Source organism: Bos grunniens, chromosome 12 (genome assembly GCF_055505025.1).
Source record: "Bos grunniens cultivar Pamir isolate PY7600 chromosome 12, Bosgru_T2T1.0, whole genome shotgun sequence".
In the NCBI taxonomy this organism is placed as follows: domain Eukaryota; kingdom Metazoa; phylum Chordata; class Mammalia; order Artiodactyla; family Bovidae; genus Bos; species Bos grunniens.
Window position 1 is genome coordinate 37,186,155 of NC_141176.1, and position 19,485 is coordinate 37,205,639.

Sequence of the window (19,485 nt, forward strand, 5' to 3'; positions counted from 1 at the left end):
AAACCCTAAAGACTCCACCAGAAAATTACTAGACCTAATCAATGAATATAGTAAAGTTTCAGGATATAAAATCAACACACAGAAATCCCTTGCATTCCTATACACTAATAATGAGAAAACAGGAAGAGAAACTAAGGAAACAATTCCATTCATTATTGCAATGAAAAGAATAAAATACTTAGGAATATATCTACCTAAAGAAACTAAAGACCTATATATAGAAAAGTATAAAACACTGGTGAAAGAAATCAAAGAGGACACTAATAGATTGAGAAATATACCATGTTCATGGATTGGAAGAATCAATAGAGTGAAAATGAGTTTACTACCCAAAGCAATCTATAGATTCAATGCAATCCCTATCAAGCTACCAACAGTATTCTTCACAGAGCTAGAACAAATAATTTCACAATTTGTATGGAAATACAAAAAACCTCGAATAGCCAAAGCAATCTTGAGAAAGAAGAATGGAACTGGAGGAATCAACCTACCTGACTTCAGGCTCTACTACAAAGCCACAGTCATCAAGACAGTATGGTACTGGCACAAAGACAGAAATATAGATCAATGGAACAAAATAGAAAGCCCAGAGATAAACCCATGCACCTATGGACAACTTATCTTTGACAAAGGAGGCAAGAATATACAGTGGAAAAAAGACAATCTCTTTAACAAGTGGTGCTGGGAAATCTGGTCAACCACTTGTAAAAGAATGAAACTAGACCACTTTCTAACACCATATACAAAAATAAACTCAAAATGGATTAAAGATCTCAATGTAAGACCAGAAACTATAAAACTCCTAGAGGAGAACATAGGCAAAACACTCTCTGACATACATCACAGCATGATCCTCTATGACCCGCCTCCTTATATTGGAAATAAAAGCAAAAATAAACAAATGGGATCTAATTATAATTAAAAGCTTCTGCACAACTATAAGCAAGAAAAAGAAACTATAAGCAAGGTGAAAAGACAGCCTTCAGAATTTTCTTGGGCTCCAAAATCACTGCAAATGGTGATTGCAATCATGTCTTTAAAAGACAGTTTCTCTAGAAATTCTCACTTCATGAACTTCTAAAATCTAGCTTGAAAGATTTTGAGTGTAACCTTGATAGCATGTGAAATGAATGCAATTGTACAGTAGTTTGAACATCACAACTCCAACATCTCCTGCATTGGCAGGTGGATTCTTTTCTACTGAGCCACCAAAGCTTAAAAAGACACATGTACCTCAGAGTACATTGGAGCAATATTTACAGTAGCCAGAATGTGGAAACAGCCTAGATGTCCATTAAACAAATGAATGGGGAAAAAAAATGTATATATGTATAATGGAATATTACTCAGTCATAAAAAATCAATGAAATTGAGTCAGTTGTAGTGATGAGTATGAACCTAGAGCCCATCACACAAAGTAAGACATAAATTGAAAAACAAATATGGAATCTAGAAAAATGATACTGATGAACCTATTTGCAGGATAGGATTACAGGGGCTAAACATAGAGAACAGACTTGTGGACACAGCAGGGAAGGAGAGCTGGGAGGAATTGTGAGAGTAAATTTACCTATGTGCACTACCATGTATAAAATAGATACCTAGTGGGAAGCTGCTGTATAGAACAGGTAGCTCAGCTTGTTGCTCTCTGATAACCTAGAATGGTGGAATGGGGGTATGGGAGGAAGGCTTAAGAGGAAGGGGATATATATATGCTTATGGCTGATTCACGTTGCTGTTTCACAGCAGAAAACCGACACAACATTGTAAAACATTTTTTTCCAATTATATGTGTATATCAGATCAGATCAGTCACTCAGTCGTGTCAAACTCTGTGACCCCATGAATTGCAGCACGCCAGGCCTCCCTGTCCATCACCAACTCCCGGAGTTCACCCAGACTCATTTCCATCGAGTCAGTGATGCCATCCAGCCATCTAATCCTCTGTCGTCCCCTTCTCCTCCTGCCCCCAATCCCTCCCAGCATCAGAGTCTTTTCCAATGAGTCAACTCTTCGCATGAGGTGGCCAAAGTACTGCAGTTTCAGCTTTAGCATCATTCCTTCCAAAGAACACCCAGGGCTGATCTCCTTCAGAATGGACTGGTTGGATCTCCTTGCAGTCCAGGGGACTCTCAAGAGTCTTTTCCAACACCACAGTTCAAAAGCATCAATTCTTCGGTGCTCAGCCTTCTTCGTCACATCCCTACATGAACACAGGAAAAACCATAGCCTTGACTAGATGAACCTCTGTTGGCAAAGTAATGTCTCTGCTTTTGAATATGCTATCTAGGTTGGTCATAACTTTCCTTCCAAGGAGTAAAAGTCTTTTAATTTCATGGCTGCAATCACCATCTGCAGTGATTTTGGAGCCCAGAAAAATAAAGTCTGACACTGTTTCCCCATCTATTTGCCATGAAGTGATGGGACCGGATGCCATGATCTTCGTTTTCTGAATGTTGAACTTTAAGCCAACTTTTTCACTCTCCTCTTTCACTTTCATCAAGAGGCTTTTTAGTTCCTCTTCACTTTCTTCCATAAGGGTGGTGTCATCTGCATATCTGAGGTTATTGATATTTCTCCCGGCAATCTTGATTCCAGCTTGTGCTTCTTCCAGCCCAGCGTTTCTCATGATGTACTCTGCATATAAGTTAAATAAGCAGGGTGACAATATACAGCCTTGACATACTCCTTTTCCTATTTGAAACCAGTCTGTTGTTCCATGTCCAGTTCTAACTGTTGCTTCCTGACCTGCATACAGATTTCTCAAGAGGCAGGTCAGGTGGTCTGGTATTCCCATCTCTTTCAGAATTTTCCACCGTTTATTGTGATCCACACAGGCAAAGGCTTTGGCAAAGTCAATAAAGCAGAAATAGATGCTTTTCTGGAACTCTATTGCTTTTTCCATGATCCAGTGGATGTTGGCAATTTGATCTCTGGTTCCTCTGCCTTTTCTAAAACCAGCTGGAACATCTGGAAGTTCACGGTTCACGTATTGCTGAAGCCTGGCTTGGAGAATTTTGAGCATTACTTTACTAGCGTGTGAGATGAGTGCAATTGTGCAGTAGTTTGAGCATTCTTTGGTATTGCCTTTCTTTAGGATTGGAATGAAAACTGACCTTTTCCAGTCCTGTGGCCACTGGTGAGTTTTCAAATTCGCTGGCATATTGAGTGCAGCACTTTCACAGCATCATCTTTCAGGATTTGGAATAGCTCAACTGTAATTCCATCACCTCCACTAGCTTTGTTCGTAGTGATGCTTTCTAAGGCCCATTTGACTTCACATTCCAGGATGTCTGGCTCTAGGTCAGTGATCACAGCATCGTGATTATCTGGGTTGTGAAGATCTTCTGTGTACAGTTCTTCTGTGTATTCTTGCCATCTCTTCTTAATATCTTATATACATATATATATATATATATAGTACATGTAGATATATAATACACATGCAATGAAATGCTGGTTGTTAGTTGTTCATTTGTGTCTGACTCTTTGTGACCCCATGGACTATAGAATTCAAGGCTCTTCCATCCATGGGATTTTCCAGGTAAGAATACTTGAATGGGTTGCCATTTCGTTCTCCAGGGGATCTTCCTGACCCAGGAATCGAACATGGGTCTCCTGCTTTTTTCAGGCAAACTCTTTATCATATGAGCCACCAGTGAAGCTCAATGAAATACTACTTACCAATTAAAAAAAAAAATGAAATCTTGCCAATTTGCAACAACATGGAAGAACATTGAGCAACTCAGTGGGGAAGGAATGGGAGAAAGTGAAACTGGTAAAGGGGCTCAATTGTATGGTTACAGATGGAAACTAAATTTTTGGTGATAAGCATGCTGTGATGTATATAGAAATCTAAATATGATGTACTCATGGAACATAGGGTTTCCCATGTGGCACTAGTGGTAAAGAACCCACTTGCCAATGCAGGCAATGCAAGAGACTCAGGTTCTTTCTCTGGGTCAGGAAGATCGCTTGGAGAAGGAAATGGTGACCCACTCCAGTATTCTCACCCAGAGAATCCCATGGACAGAGGAGCCCGGTGGGCTACAGCCTATGTGGTCGCAAAGAGTCGGACACGACTGAGCACACACTCAGTTGTCATGAAACATAATGTTATAAACTAATGTTGCCTTAGTAAAAAATAGAGTAAATTAATGGCCCTAATCCAAAATAATGCAATTTTGATAACTGCTGTTTTACCTCATTAAATTGAATTAATTGATAGCTACTTTAGGAAAAGATCCTCTTCAGAGAAGAAAGAGACATGTAATTCAAGGAGAAATATTACTCCAAGTTGTAACAAAGTTCCTAAAATGTTTTACCTGTTTCATAATTTTGCTTATGGCTCATTCTGTTTATATCAATGATTGGAGACAGGAGGAATTTTTCAGTATGATGGAAAATGATCACACAGTCTATATGGAAGTTGCAAAGGATAAACTAGTCCTAAATATGCTGGGAAACAGTGTTGACAGCCAAACGGAAATGAGTCTTTGAACTAGCTAATTTAAGGGGATTGTGTATTATTAGTCTCTTATTTGCATGTATAAATTTGTTCTTGGAGTATCTATTTGGCTTGATTCCTACTGTCTTCTTAACTTTTTAAGTTTTTACATTTTAATTGTTTAAAGCATTTATGTACTATGAAGTGTATTCTTTATAGATATAAAAACATATTGGATAGAAACAAAGCAATTTTAAACAATATAGATTGATATTATTTTTTCTACTTTATTAGCATGATGCTGCTAAGTCACTTCAGTTGTGTCCAGCTCTGTGCAACCCCATAGACGGCAGCCCACCAGGTTCCCCTGTCGGTGGGATTCTCCAGGTGAGAACACTGGAGTGGGTTGCTGTTTCCTTCTCCAATGCATGAAAGTGAAAAGTGAAAGTGAAGTCACTCAGTCGTGTCCGACTCTTAGTGACCCCATGGACTGCAGCCCACCAGGCTCCTCCATCCTTGAGATTTTCCAGGCAAGAGTACTGGAGTGGGTTGCCATTGCCTTCTCCGATTAGCGTGATAGTGACCTTTAAATTATAGATTTGGTCTTATGATAATATAGATTGCAGTGTCAGTAATATAATTCTTAAATGTTTAATGTGAATTCTCCCCCTCAAGGAGTACACTCTGTATTGGGAAATGAGTACAAAGTAAGGGAGATCAAAATATAAGTATACCAGCTCAGTCATATCTATAAACACATACACCCAATTGGCTGATAGGTAAGGTAATAGGCAGAAATATTTAAAAATGGAAGAAACTTAGATCTTCAGTTTTGAGGCTGAAGTATCCTCCCAGATGTGTAGTCTGACTGATTCTTAAAAACATACATTTGTACTGACTAAAAATAAAAATATATGTGTATGTATTCTACTTATTCCTGTACAATCCAGCATGAAGACTATTCTAATATCTATTAAGTCTGAAACATAGGATAAGACATTTCAAAGTCTTCATAGTCTTAAAAGTACTTGAAAAAGTTTGCTTTGTCTGCAATTATTAAAAAAAAATAGGTGTAAGAAGCTACTGGAAAAGTACATATTATAAAACTTTACATATGTAGATAATGCTATATCCAGTACTTAGAATATGACGTGTAATATAGAACACATGAAATAGTTTGTAAGCTATCAATACTTTTTTGTGTGTGTGTGTGTTTTTTTTAAATCTACACAATTTTAATTGACACTAGATAGAAAGAGGATGATGGTAAAAGTTGGTATGTACTTGAATAAATAAACATGGTAGCAACAGTGATAAGAAATGATGATACAGAAAAAAAGAACAGAAACAGAGGAAAGATTTATTTTTATGAAAAATTCCACAATATCTTGCAAATTAAAAATCTGTGAAACTTGGAAATACTGAGGTGAAACTGACTTGAAGTTTCAAGATGAAGTAGAAGGATATGCACTCCTGTGAGAGTACCAAAATCACAACTAGTTTTTGAACAACTATTGACAGGAGGACACATGAACCCACCTCCCCACCCAAAAAACACCCCATGTTCAAAGACAAAGAAGAAGGTGCATTGAAGTGAACTGGGGGAAGCAGAGACTCCATCTTGGAGGGCACAAACAGAATCCTGCCAGCAACACGACCTAGGGAAAAGGAGCAGTGACTCCACAGGCGACTGAGCCAGACCTACATGCTAGTGTTGGAGGGTCTCTTATGGAGAAGTGGTTTGGCATTGGCTCACTGCAGGGATGGGGGCATCAGCAACCATGCTGGGAGGTAGGTACCCCTATGTGTGAGCCCTCTTGGAGGATGCCATTAACCCTACAATAGAATCTGTACACTTTAGGGCAAGGTCACCTCAGGCCAAACAACTAACAGGGAGAGAAGGCAGCCCCACCCATCTGCACACAACTGGATTAAAGTTTTACTGAGCATGGCCCTGACAACCAGAATTAAAGTGAAAGTGTTAGTTACTCAGTAGTGTCTGACTCTTTGTGATCCCATGGACTGCAACCCACCAGGCTCCTCTGTCCATGGGATTGTTCAGGCAAGGATACCAGAGTGATTTGCTATTTTCTTCTCTAAGGGGTCTTCCCGACCCAGGGATCAAACCCAGGTCCCTTGCCCTGCAGGCAGATTCTTTACCAACTGAGCTACCAGGGAAGCCCACCAGAATAAGACCCAGTTTTTCCCACTGCAAGCCCCTCCCATCAGGATGTTTACACAAGCATCTTAGCCTCATCCACTAAAGGGCAGATAAAGAAGCAAGAAAAACTACAATCCTACAGCTAACAGAATGAAAACCACATTACAGAAAGTTAATCAAAATGAAAAGGCAGAGAGTTGAGTCTTAGATGTAGGGACAAGCTAAAATGCCAGAAAAATGACTAAATGAAGTAAGCAACACAGCAAAAGAGATACAGATGTATAGAACAGTCTTTTGGACTCTGTGGGAGAGGGAGAGGGTGGGATGATTTGGGAGAATGACATTGAAACATGTATAATATCTTATATGAAATGAATTGCCAGTCCAGGTTCCATGCATGATACTGGATGCTTGGGGCTGGTGCACTGGGACGACCCAGAGGGATGGTATGGGGAGGGAGGTGGGAGAGGGGTTCAGGGTGGGGAACACGTGTATACCTGTGGCGGATTCATGTTGATATATGGCAAAACTAATACAATATTGTACAGTAATCAACCTCCAATTAAATTAAATAAATCTATATTAAAAAAATTGCAGAAAAAAGAATTCAGAATGATGATATTGAAAATGATCCAGGATCTCTGAAAAAGAATGGAGAAGATGCAATAAATGTTACCAAAGACGTAGAAGAACTACAAAAGCAAACAGAGATAAACAATACACTAGAAGAAATCAATAGAAGAATAACTGAGGCAGAAGAACAAATAAGTGACCTAGAAGACAGAATGGTGAAAATCACTCTCACAAAATGAATATAGAAAAAATAATTAAAAAAACAGATGACAGCCTAAGAGACCTCTGCAGCAACATTAAATGCTCCAATTCACATCATAACTGTGCTTTGCTGGAGCAGCCATGAAGAGATACCCCACATCCAAGCTAAAAGAAACCCAAGTAAGATGGTAGGCGCTGAAAGAGGGCATCAGAGGGCAGACACACTGAGACCACAATCACAGTCAACTAGCCTATCTGATCACATGGACCACAGCTTGTCTAACTCAATGAAACTAAGCCATGCCGTGTGGGCCACCCAAGATGGCTGGGTCATGGTTGAGAGGTCTGACAGAATGTGGTCCACTGGAGAAGGGAATGGCAAACCACTTCAGTATTCTTGCCATGAGAACCCCATGAACAGTATGAAAAGGCAGAAAGATAGGACACTGAAAGATGAACTCTTCAGGTCGGTAGGTGCCCAATATGCTACTGGAGATCAGTGGAGAAATAACTCCAGAAAGAATGAAGGGATGGAGCCAAAGCAAAAACAACACCCAGTTGTGGGTGTGACTGGTGATAGAAACAAGATCCGATGCTGTAAAGAGCAATATTGCATAGGAACCTGGAATGTCAGGTCCATGAATCAAGGCAAATTGGAAGTGGTCAAACAAGAGACTGCAAGAGTGAACGTCAACATTCTAGGAATCAACGAACTAAGATGGATTGGAATGGGTGAATTTAACTCAGATGACCATTATATCTACTACTGTGGGCAGGAATCCCTTAGAAGAAATAAAGTAGCACTCATAGCCAAAAAAGTGTCTGAAATGCAGTACTTGGATGCAATCTAAAAAAGGACAGAATGATCTCTGTTCATTTACAAGGCAAACCATTCAGTATCATGGTAATCCAAGCCTATGCCCCAACCAGTAACCCTGAAGAAGCTGAACTTTAACAGTACTATGAAGACGTACAAGAACTTTTAGAACTAACACCCAACAAAGATGTCCTTTTCATTATAGGGGACTGGAATGCAAAAGTAGGAAGTCAAGAAACACCTGGAGTAACAGGCAAATTTGGCCTTGGAATACAGAATGAAGCAGGGCAGAGGCTAATAGAGTTTTGCTAAGAGAATGCACTGGTCATAGCAAACACACTCTTCCAACAACACAAGAGAAGACTCTACACATGGACATCACCAGATGGTCAACACCGAAATCAGATTGATTATATTCTTTGCAGCCAAAGATGGAGAAGCTCTGTACAGTTAACAAAAACAAGACTGGGAGCTGACTGTGGCTCAGATCATGAACTCATTATGGCCAAATTCAGACTTAAATTGAAGAAAGTAGGGAAAACCACTAGACCGTTCAGGTATGACCTAAATCAAATCCCTTATGATGATACAGAGGAAGTGAGAAATAGATTTAAGGGACCAGATCTGATAGAGTGCCTGATGAACTATGGACAGAGGTTCATGCATTGTACAGGAGGCAGGGATCAAGACCATCCCCAGAAAAAGAAATGCAAACAAGCAAAATGGCTGTCTAGGGAGGCCTTACAAATAGCTGTGAAAAGAAGAGAAGTGAAAAGCAAAGGAGAAAAGGAAAGATATACCCATTTGAATACAGAGTTCCAAAGAAGAGCAAGGAGAGATAAGAAAGCCTTCCTTAGCAATCAATGCCAAGAAATAGAGGAAAACAGTAGATCGGGAAAGACTAAAGATCTTTTCAAGAAAATTAGAGATACCAAGGGAACATTTCATGCAAAGATGGCCTTAATAAAGGATAGAAATGGTAGGCACCTAACAGAAGCAGAAGATATTAAGAAGAGGTGGCAAGAATATGCAGAAGAACTGTACAAAAAAGATCTTCACAACCAGATAATCATGATAGTGTGATCACTGAACTAGAGCCAGACATCCTGGAATGTGAAGTCAGGTGGGCCTTAGAAAGCATCACTATGAACAAAGCTAGTGGAGGTGATGGAATTCCAGTGGAGCCATTTCAAATCCTGAAAGATGATGCTGTGAAAATGCTGCACTCAATATGCCAGCAAATTTGGAAAACTCATCAGTGGCCACAGGACTGGAAAAAGTCAGTTTTCATTCCAATCCTAAAGAAAGGCAATGCCAAAGAATGCTCAAACTCCTGCACAATTGCACTCATCTCACATGCTAGTAAAGTAATGCTCAAAATTCTCCAAGCCAGGCTTCAGCAATACGTGAGCCGTGAACTTCCAGATGTTCCAGCTGGTTTTAGAAAAGGCAGAGGAACCAGAGATCAAATTGCCAACATCTGCTGGATCATGGAAAAAGCAAGAGAGTTCCAGAAAAACACCTATTTCTGCTTTATTGACTTTGCCAAAGCCTTTGCCTGTGTAGATCACAATAAACAGTGGAAAATTCTGAAAGAGATGGGAATACCAGACCTCCTGACCTGCCTCTTGAGAAACCTGTATTCAGGTCAGGAAACAACAGTTAGAATTGGACATGGAACAACAGACTGGTTTCAAATAGGAAAAGGAGTATGTCAAGGCTGTATATTGTCACCCTGCTTATTTAACTTATATGCAGAGTACATCATGAGATATGCTGGCCTAGATGAAGCACAAGCTGGAATCAAGATTGCTGGGAGAAATATCAATAACCTCAGATATGCAGATGACAGTACCCTTATGGCAGAAAATGAATTAGAACTAAAAATCCTCTTGATGAAAGTGAAAGCAGAGCTTAAAGCTCAAGTTGGCTTAAAGCTAAACACTTATAAAACTGAGATCGTGGCATCCGGTTCCATCACTTCATGGCAAATAGATGGGGAAACAGTGGCAACATGGCTGACTTTATTTATTTTTTTGGCTCCAAAATCACTGAAGATGGTGACTTCAGCCATTAAATTAACAGATGCTTATTCCTTGGAAGGAACGTTATGACCAACCTAGACAGCATATTAAAAAGCAGAGGCATTACTTTGTCAACAAAGGTCCATCTCGTCAAGGATGTAGTTTTTCCAGTAGTCATGTATGGATGTTAGACTTGGACTATAAAGAAAGCTGAGTGAAGAAGAATTGATGCTTTTGAACTCTGGTGTTGGAAAAGACTCTTGAGAATCCCCTGGACAGCAAGAAATCCAACCAGTCCATCCTAAAGAAGATCAATCCTGCATGTTTATTGGAAAGACTGATGAAGCTGAAACTCCAATACTTTGGCCACTGATGCCAAGAGCCAACTCATTTGAAAAGACCCTGATGCTGGGAAAGATTGAGGGCTGGAGGAGAAGGGGATGATGAAGGATAAGATGGTTGGATGGCATCACCAACTCGGTTGACATGAGTTTGAGTAAACTCCGGGAGTTGGTGATGGACAGGGAGGCCTGGTGTGATTGACAGGGAGGCCTGGTGTACTGCAGTTTACTGGGTTGCAAAGAGTCGGACACGACTGAGTGACTGAACTGAACTGAACTGAACTGAACTCAGTAGTTAGGAAATCTATGGGATAAACATAATAATGAAGACAATAGAGAAAACTGAGACCTTTGTAGTTACCCAATTAAGAGAAATTATCGTTGTTAATGCATTAACAGGGATTTAAAGGTGCTGGGAATTTGGAAGATTTTTTTCTTTTTATTGACTGAATGCTGTGCATGTAAAAGTGGGAAGAGTCTAAGATGGGTGTCAATTTTTTCACTTGGGTAACTGGGTGTCTCCAATCATGATTCAGAGTAGGAATACATTAAGAAAAGAAGATGAAAATGAAGTTTATAAATGTTGATTGTAAGATGTCCATGGAAAATCTGCAAATATATATTTAGAAGTCAATCAAATGAATGTGACTCTGGTTCAATAAATGATTATGGGTGAAATACTGATTTGAAATATTGGTAGTATATTGGTTGTGGTTGAGGGGCTTCCCTGGTGGATCAGATGGTGAAGAATCCACCTGCAATGCAGAAGACTTTGGTTTGATCCCTGGGTTAGGAATATTCCCTGAGGAAGGAAATGGCAACCCACTCCAGCATTCTTGCTTAGAAAATTCCATGGTTAGAGGAGCCTGGTGGGCTCAAGTCCATGGGGTCACAAAGAGTTGGACACGACTGAGTGACTAACACAACACACAGATTGTGGTTGAAAGAAATGGATGAGAAACAACTTTGGACACAAGTGAGCGACTAGCACAAATACTTAGGTGGCCAGATGAGTAAAGAAGGGAGAGAGCAAATGTATACTACTTTAAAAAAAATTTGGATACGAAGAGATAGAGGTACAGTGGACCTACAACTTAATATAGGGTCAAAGCAGAAAAACGAATCAATAATGGAGGAACCAAGAGTGGATAAGCACAGAGCAGGAAAGACAAACAGGGAGATACAATTAATTATTGAAACGTTTAGTGAGATTTTAGAGAAATAAACCAAAGACATACACCCTATTCATTTATATTTAAACTTTCATATTTTTGTTTATGATGTCATATATCCATAGAGGGGCTTCCTAGGTGGTGCTAGTTGCAAAGAACCAGCCTGCAAATGCAAGAGACATAGAGATATGGGTTTGATTCCTGGGTTGGTGAGATTCTCTGCAGGAGGGCATGGCAATGCACTCCAGTATTGCTGCCTGGAGAATCCCATGGACAGAGGAGCCTGGCAGGTTACAGTCTATAGGTTTGCAAAGAGTCAGACACAACTGAAGTGACTTAGCACACATTATCAATATAGAAGCTTTTAGAGTCTACCTCATCTATCATATATTCTAAGTTACACTTTTGGTCAGAAATATAATGAACAGAATAGTAATATTTAATTCTAATTGTAAGTAGTACTTTAAAACATGAGAAGAAAAGAGAAGAGACATATGCTGGAGGGAGAATCTTTTTCTGTGAATCAACAGTTGATGAGATATTTTGTTCAAAAGCTTGTAAAAATTGCATAAGTTTATATAAATATCTAAAAAAGCAGCTGATATATTCTATTCAAGTTCAACCAGCATTTTCACATCCCTTTAGTCTTTCCACTTCTGACTAAACTAACACCTGTTCTACTCAATTATGAAAAAAAATCTGCATCAGATTTTCTTAGTGGATTACAAACATGTTCAAAAGCAGTTGGGGTGAGGATGTGTGCATGGTGCAAACTGCTTTTTAATATTTCTAGACATATGAACCTCCCCTTTAGCCATTCTTCTCACGCAACTTCATATTAGTTTAATGATCTGACCATAACAAATTTTTGAATGACATTTTGCTGTCAAACTGTTTTTCAGTTAAGCTGTTTTGTATATGCCCCTTTTTGTTCAGTCAGATAATTTGCTACACAGTTTCATGGCACTGTAAAAAGTGACACTCAGGGATTTGGAATGAAAGTAATCATGTACACAGCAAGACAAATACCATAAATTTGCCTCCAATGTATTCTACTGTGAATATTTTGTATTAAGCAGTAGAATTACAGCTTCATTGAGAAAATGTAATATAGGGATATTTATTTTTCCTATTGCTTACCATTAAAAAATATTTGTAAGCATATCATCATAATTCATAATAATAAATATTGAATATCAAAGAAATGTGTGATAACTCTCAATTCCACTAAGTAAGCAGCTTACAATTTTATAGTAATAAAAGTTGTCATCTATGTATATCAGATTTAATTCTTAACTTTGATTTAAGTGTCTCTTGATCCCCCAAATAATTTAGTATTCATCTCTGAGAAGGAACTCTGCAAGCCACAAGTGCAATATTACATAATGGCAATTACTTGATTTTTTTAACATTTGTTTTACAGGTTTCTTATTCTTAAGATCAATGTAGCCATTCCATTATTTTGTATTTCTTTCAATTTTATGCTAACTTCCTCTAGCTTTTAACCAACTAGAATGTCATATTTGCTAAATTATATTTAGGTTAACTTTTCTTAACCTTATAATTCTTATAACCCAAATTTGGATGCAGAGATAGTTTTCAACTTATTGACCTTAAAAAAATACTGCCTATGAGTTTTTCTCAATAATTTTGAGATTGAATTGGGTGGCTATAACTCTGTGGTTTGTGTGAGTTCTGATAAATCTTGTGCCTGAAAATATATTAGCAGTTTTCAGGAGGGCTTGTATCATGTTAAGTATTTTGCTGACTTAAAAAATATGCACAGTGTGAGTTGTGACTTAAATTTTATTTGGGGTATGGATGTGAGTTTGAGTGAACTCCGGGAGTTGGTGATGGACAGGGAGGCCTGGTGTGCTACAATTCATGGGGTCACAAAGAGCTGGACACGACTGAGCGACTGAACTGACTGAACTGAACTGAATATGAAAACTACAGCTTAGGAGACAGCACCTCAGATACCTCTGAGAAACTGTTCCAAAGAGGTAGGGGGAAAAGTCAGTGTATATGTAATTGTGTTGAATGGGGAGTTTATACAATCAAGCCCCTTTTTTTTTTGTAGAAAATTTCTGCTGATATCATAAAGCTTCTGGTAATCATGAGAAATGATTGTCACCATGAATGATTTTAGTACTTTTCTGGATAGAAGGAGATATAAGAATTGAGCTCATAAAATCAGCTCCTGAGAATATCTACTATCTAAAGACCTGTCTTGACAGTTTCCTAAAGCGCAGAGTGCCTCATTTGTACTCTCCACTCCTTCAGGGGGTGTTGAAAGTCAGCAACTGCAACAGCATATGATTCAGTCCTTGTAGAGGCAGGTGGCAAGTACCTCTGGCAAGTGCCAAATTGTGATTGAGAATTTATTTGGTTGATAAATGTTTATTTTTATTGTTGTTCATTCACTAAGTCATGTCTGACTCTTTGTTATGCCATTGACTGCAGCATGCCAGTTTCCCCTATCCTTCACTATCTCCCAGAGTTTGCTCAAATTCATATTAGTGAATTTGCTGATTGGCAAATTAATCATGAATATGATAATCAGAAAAAGTCTACTGATGAGAGTGATGAGAAATAAAACTAATTACAATATTAGTGGGGTCATGTCAAACAAATTGTTCTTAAAATTATCTTCTGACTGAAGACAGTGACAGAATTTTAGCTTATCAGATTAAGAAGATGCAACTAATAAGGTAATTAATCAAGAAGTAGGGAATCTGTTGTCACTAAATTTTAATTTTCATTAATGTTATCCTATATTTCTCATTGAATGACTTTACTCATGTATATTATTCATATCATTATGATGTAGTATGTATTTCAAAGGCAATTACTGGATTAGTGATGCAGTGTTTTACAATGAGTAAGCTCTCACATCAGGTGGCCAAAGTATTGGAGCTTCAGTCTCAGCACCAATCCTTCCAAAGAGTATTCAGAGATGATTTCCTTTAGGATTGACTGGTTTGATTTCCTTGCAGCCCAAGAGACTCTCAAGAATCTTCACCAGTACCACAATTCAAAAGCATCAATTCTTTAGCACTTAGCTTTTTCTATGGTGCAACTCTCACATCCACACATGACTATTGGAAAAATCATACTTTCCCTATATAGACCTTTGTCAGCAAAGTGATATCTCTGCTTTTTAATACAGTGTCTAGGTTTGTCATAGCTTTCCTTCCAAGAAACAAGTGTCTTTTAATTTCAGGACTGCAGTCACCATATGCAGTGATTTTGGAGTCCAAGAGGGGGAAAAATCTGTTACTGCTTCCACTTTTTCCCCATTTGCCTTGATGTGATGGGACCAGATACCATGATCTTAGTTTTTTTGAATGTTGAGTTTTAAGACAGCTTGTTCATGCTCCTCATTCACCCCCATCAAGAGGACTTTAGTTCCTCTTCACTTTCTGTCATTAGGGTGGTATCATTCATGAAGCTGAAATTGCTGATATCATTTCCAGCAATCTTGATTCCAGCTAAACATTTATTCCAAGAAATATTTTTTGAAGGGCTAATTTGTTCTTGGTTTTGTTTTAGAACACAATCACTGTTCTCAAGGAGCTAAACCTTTAAAATTTTCTCACTAGTTGATGAAACTCAATACAATATTTTTAAATTAGGAAACTTGTTTTTGAAATACATACTATATCATAATAATGTGAATAAAATACATTCATAGAAACATTTAATGAGAAATATAAGATAACATTAATGAAAATTAAAATTTAGTCACAACAGAGTCCCCACTTTTTGATTGACTACCTTATTAGTTGCATTTTCTTATTCTGGTAAGCTAAAATTCTGACACTGTCTACAGTCAGAAGATATTAAGAATAATTTGTTTTATATGACCCCACAAATATTGTTTTATTTCTCATCACTCTTATCAGTAGACTTTTTTCTGATTATCATATTCATGATTAATTTGCCAATCAGCAATGTTCATAGTATTTCTTCATTTCTTTCAACTTCATCATCTGCAACACTGACATTTGATAGTCTCCACTTATCCCAAACTCTCTTCTCTTCATACCTGTAACCTTGAATTAATATGTATTTGATTTTTTTCTCTTTGTTCTTTTGCTTTCCCTCAGCCAGTTGGTCACTCAGTTTGACCATAACAAGGTATAATCAGAAACAAACTTTGGCATCAAGGAATTCAAAGGAACAATGCAATTTTTCAAATCCTCTGTTTCTGTTAATTTAACAAGTGCTTTCATCCATTCTCACACCTCAGATTCTTAGAAGACTTGAAAATACTTCTCTGCAGTTTCATCTTCTACCTGAAATTCCTAAATATCACAAAACTTGACTTTTGGCAAAATCATTGAGAACTTAAGACATGAGTCAGGTGCTAGAAACTTGTTGAGAACTTATTCAAATCCTGTAACATTTTAGTCCTGTTTTCTTCAGGCCTCAAAAAATGAAATTAAATTTTGATTATCAAAGAGATCTTTTATAATTCTAATGTTTTACAGTGCTACAAATTACTTGTACATAGATGTCCCAAATATGCCATGTCTGCTAGCTACTGTTACCAAATATATGTGTATATATATATATGTATATATAGACTTATATAATTTCTTTCCTGTCCTTTCCTGACTTTGAAAGCTGTTAGTTGCCTGAGTAAAATAATAAATGAGTTCTATTTCTTTTATCATTTGGGGCATAATTCAAAATGCTATTCAAGGTATAAAACAAAGATATATTTATGTGAGTCATGCTTATATGAAGTTTTAGATTAGAGTTGTATTTAATATAGCATTTAAGAATGCAAATTGGATTAGTTTACCTCTGAAATAAAGTTAGATTTTTGGTGTTTACATTTTCAAGAGTTTTTCAACCACATGACTCTATATAGAATGAGTTTAAGTTTGTAAAGAAACGTGTGACAAGAAATGAGAATGTAGAACAAAGTAGAAGCAAGACCCTGAAGGGCATTATATATCAGACTAATGAGCTTTAATTTTATTTTAAAGATAAATGTTACATACTGAATTAATTTACATAGAGTTGTGGTAAGACTATTTTCATTGTAAAAGATCAACTTTTTATCAGTTTATAATTGAATTGAAGAAACAAAACTAGAAGCAGGAGGACCATTTATGATGCTTTTCCTAAAACTCAGATGTGAGATGAACAAATGTCTATCCAGGACCAAGTTAGGAGAAGAAGATAAAAAGACAATATTGAAGGAATTTTATGCATCTGTAATTGACAGAGTATTTTATCTGAGGATTAAGGCAGGTGGGAGTCAAGGATGACAGCTGATATTATGGCTTAAGCAGTATTATGGTAAATCATGCTGCTCCTCACAGAACTAGGGTGTAGATGAAAAGGAGACATTATTAGAGAAATAAGTAGCTTGTACATTCTAAGATGCCTAAGGAACATGTAAGTAGAGAACTAGAATTGGTACTTAGAGGCATAGTTGTTTGTGTTCACACAAGAGTTACATAGGATTACTGGAGAACAAAATGATTTGAATTGAAACTCCCCACCTTCATTTCAGTAAAAATAGCTTCAATTTTATATATTATCTTTCCATGTAGTGTTTCATATCTACAGATATTTGCAGGGCTTAAAAAATGAGATGAACAAGTTTTGATTTTCCCATTTAAACATATTTTCTAAATAATAGAAAAAAAGAATAAAAACAAAATAAGTTCTTCTGATTTCTGATCAAATATTCTCAAAATTTTATGCATACATTTATATGTTTTAGAGAACTATACCTAACCACTATGATACAACTTTCAGAAATATGTCCCTGGAAGAAAATATTCTGTCAGATACTGAGCAACATTTTGTATGAAGAATGAAATAGTAGATATTTTAAACTCTTTTCAAGGCAGATTGTCTCTTCACAACTACTCAAATCTACTAATTGTAGGTAGTAGGCAAGCAAATGGTTGTTCCACTAAAATTTTGTTTGGAATAAGAGGTACCAGCAAGATAAGGCCTATAAACTGTAGTATGCTGACCTCCATATGATTTAATGATCATAAACTCATAGAGACTGCAGGACTCACTTGAGAGTATTTGGGAGTGATAAGCAGTGCTTGTAAGTAAAGTGATCTCTATTCTAATCTATAGATTACCAGAATGTAAAAATCATTATATTAATACTAACACAGAAAGAGCTCTGTTTTTTCAAAACAGACAGCAAATGTGGCCATGGAAGAAATAAGATATTATTATATTTGTCACCAAAACTATGCGACCATTACACTTCCTAATCCTAAAAAAGTACTTGATCAGATTCAATGAAATGTATTAACAACTTGGTTCACAATTTCTTGGAAGGGTTATTGTTGTTCAGTCACTAAGTTGTGTCCAATTCTTTTGCAACCCCATGAACTGTAGTCTGTCAGGCTTCTCTGTCCATGGGATTTCCCAGGCAAGAATACTGAAGTGGATTGCCATTTCCTTCTCCAGGGGATCTTCCTGCCTCAGGGATCAAATCTGCAGCTGCTGCCATGTCTCCTGCATTGCATTTGTGGCTGAACCACCAGAAAACCCTTAAGAGAGAATAATTGTCTATAAGCCACTCGTATAGAGAAAAGAAGATTGTATTCCTTTTTAAAAAATTAATTTATTTTTTGTTAAAGTATAATTGCTTACAGAATTTTGCTGTTTTCTGTCAAACCTCAACCTGAATCAGCCATAGGTATACATATATCTCTTCCCTTTTGAAACTCCCTCCTATCTCCCTCCCCATCCCATACCTCTAGGTAGATACAGAGCCCTTGTTTGGGTGTATTCTTAATAGATGATTCAGAATCAAGTTTGATTTGTATGAGTGAGTTGGATGATGGAAATCATCTGTGATTGTTCATTTCACAAGAAATTAGTCTTGAATTCATGAAAATTAAAATTTTTCTTTGACATTACAATGAGACCACTTGTTCTTTACCATTGTATTGAGAGAAATATGTTTGACCCATAATTCTTAAAATTCAAGACTGGGTACTTAGCATTCTTTTCTACTACAACAGAGCTATTATGCAATGAAAAGAAATATGAGGATGCTGAGGTGTCTCTTATATGCAGTTTTATGCACTTTTTCAGGTTTTTTCTTGTCAGAGAAGTGATTTCTTGGCCCTTTTTTTGGCTTGTTCATTCTTTTCTGTTTCCTTTTCAGGGCACTGAATAATGTGTCAAAGTTCGAGGTGCATATGAATTGAACCCCAAAAAGGAGAGTTATTATTAACACTCAATTGTTAAGTTTTGTATTATATTTATTGGATTGGAAGGGGAATTTTAGAATTTGTCTCATACGCATGGTTGAATATATTTTTAATTAGTGCTCTAACATTTCAGACATTGTCCCAGAAATAAACAATGAATTAAAAAAAAAAAAACCAACATAAAAGCAACCTTCTAAATTTTCCCATTAAACATACTTATGATGAATTTCTTTTTGGCATTGTATAAACTTAAAACAAAAATTGCTCATATATAAGCACCTATAGTATTCTACGTGAATCTGAGTGAACTCTGGAGTCTGTGATGGACAGGGAGGCCTGGTGTGCTGCGATTCATGAGGTAGCAAAGAGTCAGACACGACTGAGCGACTGATCTGATCTGATCTGATCTATCTTTGAGAAGATGGTAAAATTATTTTCTATCTTCACTAATAACACTGTTTTGAAGATTTAAAAAGTAGGAACTTAAGATTTCTTTCTCTTTTTTATGACATAGCAGATAATAACAAAATCACCACAGAAA